Source organism: Tupaia chinensis, unplaced genomic scaffold, assembly GCF_000334495.1.
Source record: "Tupaia chinensis unplaced genomic scaffold, TupChi_1.0 Scaffold000081_1, whole genome shotgun sequence".
Taxonomy (NCBI): domain Eukaryota; kingdom Metazoa; phylum Chordata; class Mammalia; order Scandentia; family Tupaiidae; genus Tupaia; species Tupaia belangeri.
In genome coordinates, this window is record NW_006159542.1 from 2,961,335 (window position 1) to 2,972,731 (window position 11,397).

General features: G+C 40.1%; 1 pseudogene; it reads left to right on the forward strand.

Annotated features, from left to right (window-relative positions):
* The first annotated feature begins 3,992 nt into the window (after positions 1-3,992).
* LOC102472914 (ubiquitin-conjugating enzyme E2 L3 pseudogene) lies at positions 3,993-4,526 on the forward strand (annotated as a pseudogene).
* Positions 4,527-11,397: the final 6,871 nt, after the last annotated feature.

Sequence of the window (11,397 nt, forward strand, 5' to 3'; positions counted from 1 at the left end):
TATGCAATAGCCCCAAGGATCCTTTTAAAATGTAAGTCAAGGAGCTAGTAGGTGGTGTGGTGGTTATGGGCACTGTACTCCCACATGACCAACCATGGTTCAAGTCCCAGACCTGGTGGCTTGCTTTCTCACTTTCTCTTTCTCTCTCTTGCTCTTGTTCTCTTTCGCTCAATTTGACCTCTCTGGTCAAATTGAAATAAGTAAATAAAGTTAAATAATCCTTTTTAAAAATGATATTTCTAACTTAAAAAAATGAAAGTCAAATCATATCCTCTATGTGCTCATAATGTTCCAGTGGCTTCATAACTCAAAGTAAGATCCAAAGTTCTTATTATGATATTTAGAGATGTATATTGTCTGAACTCTGACCTCTACTCTGACCTAATGTTCTACCTTTCTTCCCCTCATTTACTCTAAGTGCTTATCTGTTCTTCTTCAAAAAAGCCAAATGAGCTCTTCTGTAAGGCCTTTGCACTCAAACTTCTCACTATATGGAGTTCCCCTTCCTTATATATTCGTATGGCTTACCCCCTCACTTCATGCAGGTCTTTGCTCAAATGTCCATTCTTTAGAGAAGCCATACCCATCATGCGGCACACACGTTTACTCTCTACCCCTCTATCACGTTATTCTATATATTCATTTTTTTTTAATTACCTGCTTGCTCTAGTATAGTATACGTTCCATAAGAGCAGGAAGTTAGTATAATTAACTGCTATTTTCCCATCACTCAGAATAGTTCATATTACATATTATAGCCTCAAAAAATATGTGTTGAATGAGTAAATAATTTTTTGAGAGGTTTTTGCTATAGGGCGCATGCGCTCGCCAGATGGACAGAGAAAGACAGAGAGACAGAAAGCGAGAAATCACCCCCCCAACGGGGATGGCCATGCCGCAATCCCTTCTCCTCCGTTCTGCTCTCAGGATCTTGGGCACGCACGCACATGTGCCCGGCATGAGTTTTAAGCCACCGGGTTTGGGATGCGAACTGCGGTCGACTACGTGGGAATCCAGCGACATAGCCATTACACTAACTGCTGGTCCTGAATGAGTAAATAATTAAATGTGTTCAGTCTGCCTATTAGGTGCTCCAACACTAGAAGCCAGAATATGTACACCCTAATCTTGGAGGTAATTTGGCTCAGTGAGGAACAGCACCTTCACTAATAATCATGAGGCAGTTCAATTGCAAATCAAAAAAAAAAAAAAAAAAAAAAGCATACAAATTTTGAATCTGCCTCTCATTCATTCTCTCTTAGAGCTCTAATAATAGTTACCATAAGGCACAGCCTTTGTGACACGGTCAGCAGTGTGCTGGACTACAGAGCTAGAAACCACGTACCAACTGTGGTTGGAGTCCCTAGCCCTGTCGGCCTAAAAACACACTTCAGACATGTGCAGCATGACAGATCCCTGTAGAGGATGTCCCCACCCCATATTCATGCACACATTCTCTGAATAAAATAAATACATTTAGTTTTTAAAAAGTTACCATGGAATAACTATGAATTTCCGAACATAATGCAGCCACTTTCTTTTTGTTTCTTCTTTAGGATATTAGGTTATTTCCTATTTTTTTCCCTTACATATACAGAGATTCAGCTACACTGAAAAATGTAGGTACCTAGTGAAGACTAGTTAGTGATGAAAATCATGGAGTAAATCAAAATCCATGGACCAGATGAACTGGTTGAGATGATGGGAGGGCACAGAAATGAGAGGAGACTGGAAAGGGCACCATCATACCGATGCTTATAACCCCTAGTGAAAGGTTCCCTTTCCTGGTCAGTCCTAAGTTAGGACATAGCCTGATTCTCCTATTATACTAGGTATGCTTGGTGATCCCTAAAATATCCTAAGTTAGTCTAAAAACATTCTGTCCTTTTTGGAATACTAAGCTGCCCTAGCTCCAGGAAGAATGGAGGATTGGACGATGTACAGTGTAGGCATGGGTAGAGCACTGATAACAACTGAGAACATCAAAAAAAATGAACAAATAAAAATTGTTTGCATATCCTCCTAACCACTGAGAGGATAGCAAGAACATTTAGGAAAGTATTGCTGTTAATCCAGATATGGATGCTAAATGGTCAGAACCTTGCCACTCAGAGTGAGATCTGTTTGCCAGCATAGGCATTTCCTGGGTGCTTATTAAAAATGTAGAATCCTGGGCTCCACCCTGAATTGGAACCTGAATTTTGATAAGTTCTCCCAGCTGATCCATATGCACATTAGTATTTAAGAAGCTCTGGCCTATAGCAGTGGTAATGAGGATTAGAACTAAAGTGATTCCAGGCCAGCTCCGTGGTGTAGTGGTAATGCACAGCTTAGGAGAAGCAGTTTGAATCCCCAGCCCATATACATAAAATATGCCAGGTATGCACGTGAGTGCCCTATGGGCTAGAGTTCTGGAGTTCTGGAGCAGAGATTGCAGACCAAACCACTCCCCTTTCTCTCTCTCTCTCTCTCCTTCTCTGTCTTTCTCTCTCTCCTGTGCTCTATCATAAAAAAAAATTACTTTTTTTTTTTGAGAGGTTTTTCACTATAGGGTGCATGCGCTCGCCAGAAAGACAGAGAGAGACAGAGAGACAGAAAATGAAAAATCACCCCCCAAGGGAGAAGGCCACACCGCAATCCCTTCTCCTCCATTCTGCTCTCGGGATCTTGGGCACACATGCACACGCGCCCGGCGTGAGTTTAAATCACCGGGTCTGGGACTCGAACTGCAGTTAACTACATGGGAGTCGAGCGACATAGCCATTACACCAACTGCTGGTCCCAAGAATTACGTTTTTAAAAAGTGAATTTAGGCGCTTGCAGGTGGTGTGATGGCTAAGGGCGCTGGACTTCCACATGGCTGACCACAGTTCAAATCCTGGAACTGATGGCTTGCTTTCTCACTTTCCATCTCTCTCACTCTCTCTCATTCTGTACCTCTCTGGTCAAATAAATAAATAAAATAAATAAAATTAAAATAAATAAAATAAAATAATTGTTAAAAATAAAGTGAGTTCTGGGACCAGCAGTTGGTAAAATGGTTGTCACTGGATTATTGTATAGCCGGACAGGAGAATGGAGGAGAAGGGATTATGGTGTGGGGGGTGGTTTCTCACTTTCTGTCTCTCTGGTGAGTACATGGGACATATAGCAAAAATCTGTAAAAACAAAACAAAACAAAACAAAATATGGAAGGGACCAGCAGGTGGCATAATGGTTATATTGCTAGACTCCCACGTAGTTGACCACAGTTCAAGTCCCAGACCTGGCAGCTTAAAACTCACACCAGGCATATGTACATTTGTGCCCAAAAGCTTAAGAGGAGAACTGAGCAGAAGAAATTGCAGTGTGGCCACCCCACCCCCAGGGGGGCAATTTCTCACTTTCTGTCTCTCTGTCCTCTCTGTCTCTCTGGTGAGCACACATGCCCTATAGGAAAAATCTTTAAAAAAAGAGAAAAAACCACATGGGATACAGCTAACAGTGCATGGAGAAACTTTTTAGCCATAAACACCCATATTTAATCAAGGAAAAAAGATCTCAAATGAATAACTTAAACTTTCACCTTAAAAACAGGAAGAAAGAGCAAGCTAACTCAATGTAAGCTGAAGTAGGAAGATAATTCGAAATGAAGTGGAAATAAGTGAGTTAAAGACTTGGGAGCAGCAGATGATATAATGGTTATGTCACTGGACTCCTGTGTAGTCGACCGTGATTCGAGCCCTGGACCTGTGGCTTAAACTTCATGCCAGGTGCGTGCGCACTCCCAAGATCCTGAGAGGAGAATGGGGGAGAAGGGATTGCAATGTGGCTGTCCCCCCGGAGGATGACTTCTGTCTCTCTTTCTGTCTCTCTCTGTCTCTCTTCAAGGGCATATACCCTATAGCAAAAAAATCTCTCTCTCAAAAAAAAAAAAAAAAAGAATTAAAGAATAGAAAAACAATACAGAAAATCAAGGGAGCCAAAAGTTGGGTCTTTGAAAAGATCAACAAAATTACAGGGGGGGAAAGCAGCAACACCAGATCCAAGATGGCGGCCAGCAGGAGGCTGATGAAGGAGCTTGAAGAAATCCGCAAATGTGGAATGAAAAACTTCCGTAACATCCAGGCTGATGAAGCTAATTTATTGACTTGGCAAGGGCTTATTGTTCCTGACAACCCTCCATATGACAAGGGGGCCTTCAGAATCGAAATCAACTTTCCAGCAGAGTACCCATTCAAACCACCGAAGATCACATTTATAACAAAGATCTATCACCCCAACATCGATAAAAAGGGGAAGGTCTGTCTGTCAGTAATTAGTGCTGAAAACTGGAAGCCAGCCACCAAAGCCGACCAAGTAATCCAGTCCCTCATAGCACTGGTGAACGACCCCCAGCCCGAGCACCCGCTCTGGGCTGACCCAGCTGAAGAATACTCTAAGGACTGTAAAAAATTCTGTAAGAACGCTGAAGAGTTTACAAATAAATATGGGCAAAAGCGACCTGTGGACTAAAATCTGCCACGATTGATCCCAGCAAGTGTGAGCAGAGACCTCAAGCAGTGCATTAGACACCCCACAAAGCAGGACTCTGTGGAAAACTGACACGGGCCACCGCCTGGCGTTTGCTTGTGGCAGTTACTAACTTTCTACAGTTTTCTTAATCAAAAGTGGTCTAGTAACCTGTAAAGAAAGGATTAAAAATTTAAGATGTTCTAAAAAAAAAAAATTACAGGGGGGAAAAAATAGAGTTCTGAGGGAATACTATGATCAACCCTTTGTCAACACATTAGATAACCTATGTGAAATGGACAAATTCCTACAATATCAAGAAATTTTCTGAACCTGATAAAGGGTACCTATGAAAACTTCACAGCGTAATTAATTATAAAAGACTGAAAACTTTCCCTTCATAATCAGACATAAACTACTGAAACTGACTCAGTAAGGAATAGAATATCTGAATAGACCTATAACAAGTAATGGCATTGAAATAGAAGGAAAAGATTTTTAAAAATTGAAAACTTACCCAAAGAAAATCCCAAACCTAGATGACTTGAATGATGAATCATACCAAGCATTTAAAGAAGAAATTTTTCAAAAACTCTCCAAAGCTGAAAAGAGGAAGGAATGTTTTACAACTATTTTATAAGGCCAGTATTACCATGGTATCAAAACCAAAAGTATATTGCAAGAAAATAAAACTAACGACCAAAATCTCTTAAGAATACAGGCACGAAAACATCCAACAAAATACTAGCAAACTGAACCCAGCAATGTATAAAAAGAACTGTACAATATGACCAAGTGGGGTTTATTTTAAAAAATACAAAGTTGGTTTAACTTCTGAAAACTAGTCAACATAATACACTATGTGACTAGATTAAAAGACAGAAAGCACATGATCATCTCGATAGGAAAAAAGAGGAACCATGTTGTAAAATTCAACACTGTTTCATGATTAAAAAAAAAGAAAACACTCAACAACCTACAAATATCAGGAAATTTCCTGAACCTGATACAAGGTACCTATGAAAACTTCACAGCACAATTAATGATGAAAGACTGAAAACTTTCCCCCACAATCAAAAATAAGACAGTGATGTCTCTGTTCTTATCACTTCTGTTTACATTACGTTGGAGGTTCTAGGTGGGAATATTAGGCAGAGTAAAGAAGTAAGAGGCACCCAGATTGGAATGAAAGAAATCAAATTATTTCTACTTGTAGATGACATGATCTTTTATACAGGGGGGAAAACTTTTTTATTGGAGAGATTTTTGCTGTAAGGCCTGTGTGCTCACTGGAGAGATGTGTCATGGCACAATAGGGTGTGTATTTTTCAATACATATCATGGGACACAACACTAGAATAATGTAATTCAATCCATATAAAAACTATACATTAGATAAGCATCAGAAAGTGACGAGGCACAGTACAACATAATAATATAAATCTGATATAATCTTTTATTTATTTATTCTGAATACTTCTATGGGTGCACAATAAAGAACAAATTTGTAAACAAAACACGTAGACTTGTGTGATTGTGAACACTTCATGTAGTGAATACTGACTGACTGTAGGAACGAGACAAAGAGAAAGGGGATTCCCAAGACGCACACAGACTGAGAAAGGCAGTTCCCCATGATGGGCAAACTGATTGTAAGTCTGAGCAATTATTAAACAGGTAGGTCATTAAGTGAAGAGTGGGTCAGAAGGCTTTATTATTAAGCTGGCAATACTACACAAATTGATCTACAGATCCAATGAAATCCCTTTCAAAATCTCAGGTATCGGGAACCAGCAGTTAGCGTAATGGCTATGTCGCTGGACTCCCACGTAGTCGACTGCGGTTCGTGTCCCGGACCCGGTGGCTTAAAACTCACGCCGGGCGCGTGTGCGTGCGTGCCCAAGATCCCGAGAGGAGAATGGAGGAGAAGGGATTGCAACGTGACCATCCCCCCTGGGGGGTGATTTCTTGCTTTCTGTCTCTATGTCTCTCTCTGTCTGTCTGGCGAGCGCACGCGCCCTACAGTGAAAATCTCTCAAAAAAAAAAAAAATCTCAGGTATCTTTTTTATTTTTGCAGAAATTAACAAGCTGACCTTAAAATTCACATTGAAACTTAAGAGATACAGGAGAATCAAACACAATCTTAAAAAAGAACAAATTCGGTGAACACACACTTCCCAAATTCAAACTTACTACAAACAGATTATAATCAAGACTGTGTGGTACTAACATAGGGATACATAGATATGTACATCAGTGGAAACAAATTTAGAGTCCAAAAATAAATCTATACACCTGTAGTCAGCTGATTTTTGACAAGGGTACTGAGACCATTCAATGGGAATAGAAGAATCTTCTCAACAATGGTACTGGAATAATTGGTATCCCCATGCAAAAGAATGAAGTTGAACCTCTACCTTACACTGTGCACAAAAATTAACTCAAATTGGACCAAAGACTGAAATATAAGAGCTAGGACAAGGGGCCAGAGGGTGGCTTGGTGGTTAAGGCGCTGGACATTCTCACATGACTGACCATGGGTTGAGTCCCAGACCTGGTGGCTTGCTTTCTGACTTTTCCTCTCTCTCTCTCTCTCTCTCTTCCCGCCCCCACCCCCTCTCTGTGTCTGTCTCTGGCCAAATTAAAATAAATGAATAAATAAATAAAATTAAACAAATAATTATTTTTTAAAAGGAGCCGAAACAATAAAGTTCTTAGCAGAAAACATAGGTGTAATCCTTATGACTTTGAATTGGGCAATGGATTCTTTGATATGACACTGAAGTGTAAGTGATAAAATAAAAACATAAATAGGGGCTGGCAGGTGGTGTGGGGGTTAAGGCAGTTGGACTCGTACATGACTAACCATGGACCTGAAAGCTTGCTTTCTCACTTTCCTTCTCTCTCTCTGGTCAACTTCAATAAAGTAAAAAATATAATAATGACAATGAATAAAATAAAATAAATAGATGAATAGTACCATCAAAGTGAACATTTCTTATGCTTCAAATGACATCAGCAATAAAGAGAAAAGACAGTTCACTAAATGAGAGCTAGTAATTGCAAATAATATATCTGATAAAGGACTTGTATCTAGAATATATAAAGAAATATACAACCAGCAGATGGTGTAATGATTACATCACTGGACTCCCACATAGTTGACCGCGGTTTGAGTCCCAGACCCAGCAGCTTAAAACACACGCTGGGTGTGTATGTGCACCTGCCCGAAATCCTTAGAAGAGAATGGAAGAGAAGATTGTGGCGTGGCTATCCTCCTGGGGTATGATTTCTTGCCTTTGTCTCTGTCTCTCCAGCAAGCACATGTGCTCTATAGCAAATAAATAAATAAATAAATAAATAAATAAATAAATAAATAAGATAGACTATGTAAAGAAATCTTATAGGCTAGCCTGTGGTGTGTGGTTAAAGCAGCTGGATCCCACATGGCCAACCTGTGGTTTGAGTCCTGGATCTGGCAGCTTGAGAAACACACCAGGCACCTGTGCATGTGTGCACAAAATCCTGAAGGGAGAGAAAAATGAAGAAGAAGAAATTGTGGAGTGACCATTTCCCATGGGGCGTGTTTTCCCACTTTCCCTCTTTTTTTCCTTCTCTGGCGAGCACCTGTGCCCTCTGGCAAAATTTAAAAAATAAATAACTCTTACAACTCAATAATAAAAAGATAAAAACTGGAACCAGCAGATGGTGTAATGGTTACATCCCTGAACTCCCACATAGTTGACTGTGATTTGAGTCCCGGACCCGCCAGCTCAAAATTCACACTGGCCACATGTGCATGCACACCCAAAATCCTGAGAGGAATGGAGGAGAAGGGATTGTGGCATGGCCATCCCTTCGTGGGGTGATTCCTCACTTTCTGTCTCTGTCTCTGGCAAGCACACGTGCCCTATACCAAAAAATCTCTCTGAAAGAAAAAAAAAAAAAAGATAAAAACCTAATTCAAAAACCAACAAGGGAATTTAATAATTTTAATAGACATTTTACCAAAGAACATAAAATTACTTAGAAATACATTCAACATCATTATTAACTAAGGAAGTGCAAATCAATACCACAATGCACTGTCATTTCACACTGACTAGAATGAACACATTTTGGTGAGGATGTGGGGAAATGGGAACCTAAATATATAGCTGATAAGACTGTAAAATGGTCCACAGTTCCTCCAAAGTTTAAACATAAAGTTACCACACAACCTAGTACTCCTGGGTAGATACCAAAGAGAAATAAAAATATGTGTCTGTACACAAACCTGCATGTGAAGGTTCATAACAGCATTATTCATAATAGCCAAAGGATGGAAACAACCCACACCCAACTGGACTGATGAATGGATAAATGAAACAAGGACTATCCATATAACAGACTATTGATTTGACTATAAAAAGGAACCGAATGCTGCTATGTGCTACAACATGGATGAACCTTGAAGACATTATGCTCTGAAAGAAGGTAGTCACAAAAAGATACAAGATTTCATTTTTATGGGATTTTTAGAAAACAAATTTGTATCAAATTAGTGATTGCCAAGGGCTGGGAGGAATGAGGGGTTACTTTTTTCAGTGAGAAATTGTTCTGAAGTTAGGTGTTGATGGTTGCCCAACTCTGTTGATAATTTAAGATGACTGGATTGTTTGGCTTAAAAGATTAAATTTATGGTAAATGACTATATCTTAATAAAGGTGTTATTTTTTAAAATTAAAAAGCAGGTGGTATAGTGGTTAGGATGTTGGACTCCCACATGGCTGACTGTGGTTCGAATTCTGGACCTGGCAGCTTGAAACTCATGCCAGGTGCATGTACGTGTATGCCTAAAATCCCAGGAGGAGAATGGAGAAGTGACTGAGGCATGGCCAACCTCTCTGGGGAGTAATTTCTCACTTTCTCTCTCTCTGTCTCTCCCACAAACACACACACCCTATAGCAAAAAAATCTCTCTCAAAAATAAAATAAAATAAAATAAAATCTGAAAGTGGTTACCTGGGATCTTTCGTAATTAAGATTTCCTAGAAGTTGTTTTGGAAAAACTCAGTGTAGTGAATATTGTAATTATCTCTCCAGTCTATTCTCCCTCATTCATTATATAGCTGCCACGCTGTTTGAATAGAATTATCCTTAGTACTACCTTCGATGGATCTTGATTTGATCATTTTCTTGTGACATTCTAAGCCAGTTAAATGGCATTCAAGGGTAGCCCGTTAGGCAAAAAAATGTTAAAGCTTAAGATTTTTGTTAGGTAGACTTGAATAACACATTCTCTCTCTGGACGCAAAGGGAAAGCCGTGAGCACAGGTAAGTGTTGGCATCCACCCTGTTACTGTGAAGTGTCAGATTAAAGACAAACTGACACATAGAGATGGAATGAACTAAGATTAACACAGAAAAATGGAGCAAGAGCCCTGATTGGTCATGCCTGACTCTTGGGTCTTTAAATAGGGTGTGGCTGTGTGACTAATTTGCCTAAAACAGTCTCAGTTTGCAAAAGTTGTCCTAGCCTGATTAAGGGTGTCCCCTTTCTCAAGAGTGCTGGCTTAGGGGCTGGCAGGTGGCATGGTGGTTGGGGTGCTGGACTTTCACATGACTGAGTATGGCTCGAGTTCCGGACCTGGTGACTTTTCTCGCTTTCCCTCTCTCTCTGTTTCTGGTCAAATTAAAATAATAATAATAATAATAATAATAATAATAAATAAAATTAAAATAAATAATTACTTGTAAAAAGAATGCTGGGACTAGCAGTTAGCATAATGGCTATGTCACTGGACTCCCATGTAGTCGACCGCAGTTCGCGTTCCGGACCCGGTGGCTTAAAACTCACGCCGGGCGCGTGAGCTTGCGTGCCCAAGATCCCGAGAGGAGAATGGACGAGAAGGGATTGCGGCGTGACCATCCCCCCTGGGGGGTGATTTCTTGCTTTCTGTCTCTCTGTCTCTGTCTGTCTGGTGAGCGCACACGCCCTATAGCAAAAACCTCTCAAAAAAATAAAAATAAAAAAAGAGTGCTGAGTTAGACATCATTTATATGATTATGTTCTCTATAACTTACATAATAAGTATAAATTTCAGCTACATTTAGTTAACTTACCTAGTTAACCAATGTCAACTGTGTCTCAAAGTTTTTCTATTTAGGCTACTTTCTGACTGACTCCACCATGCTCCCTCAGATTGTTCAATTGTTTAAAATACTTAGATTCAAAAAGTAACCACAGAAGACATCCCACTTTCCTCATTCTTCCCCTAACAATTTCTTGGTCTTTCTTCAAGACCAAGGTGGCCTTCTCCATGAAATCTTCCTAGACTTTCTGAAATTACAACTCTCACTCGCATATTCCAAACTATTCTGCTCATACCTCCCTATCAAGACATACTACATTACAATGTTATTGTGTTTATCTTCCACAGTCCACTGTGGACTCCTCCTGAAAGGATATTTTATCTCTCTCTCTCTTTTTTTTTTTTAGAGAGATTTTTGCTATAGAGCATGTGCGATCACTGGAGAGACAGACAGACAGTGAGAAATCACCCCCTGGGAGGATAGCCACACTGCAATCCCTTCTCCATTCTCCTCTTGGGATTTTGGCCATACGTTTGTTCACACATGCCTGGCACAAGTTTAAGCTGCTGGGTCTGCAACTTGAACCGTTTCTGATTGACTAAACAAGGAATATTAGCAAGAAAATAAGAACTATGAAATATGGGACCAGCAGTTAGCGTAATGGCTATGTCTCTGGACTCTCATGTAGTTGACCACGTTTTGAGTCCTGAACCCAGTGGCTTAAACTCACTCCAGGGACGTGTGCATGCGTGCCCAAGATCTTGAGAGGAGAATGAAGGAGAAGGGATTGTGGTGTGGCCATTCCCCCTGGGGGGTGATTTCTCACTTTC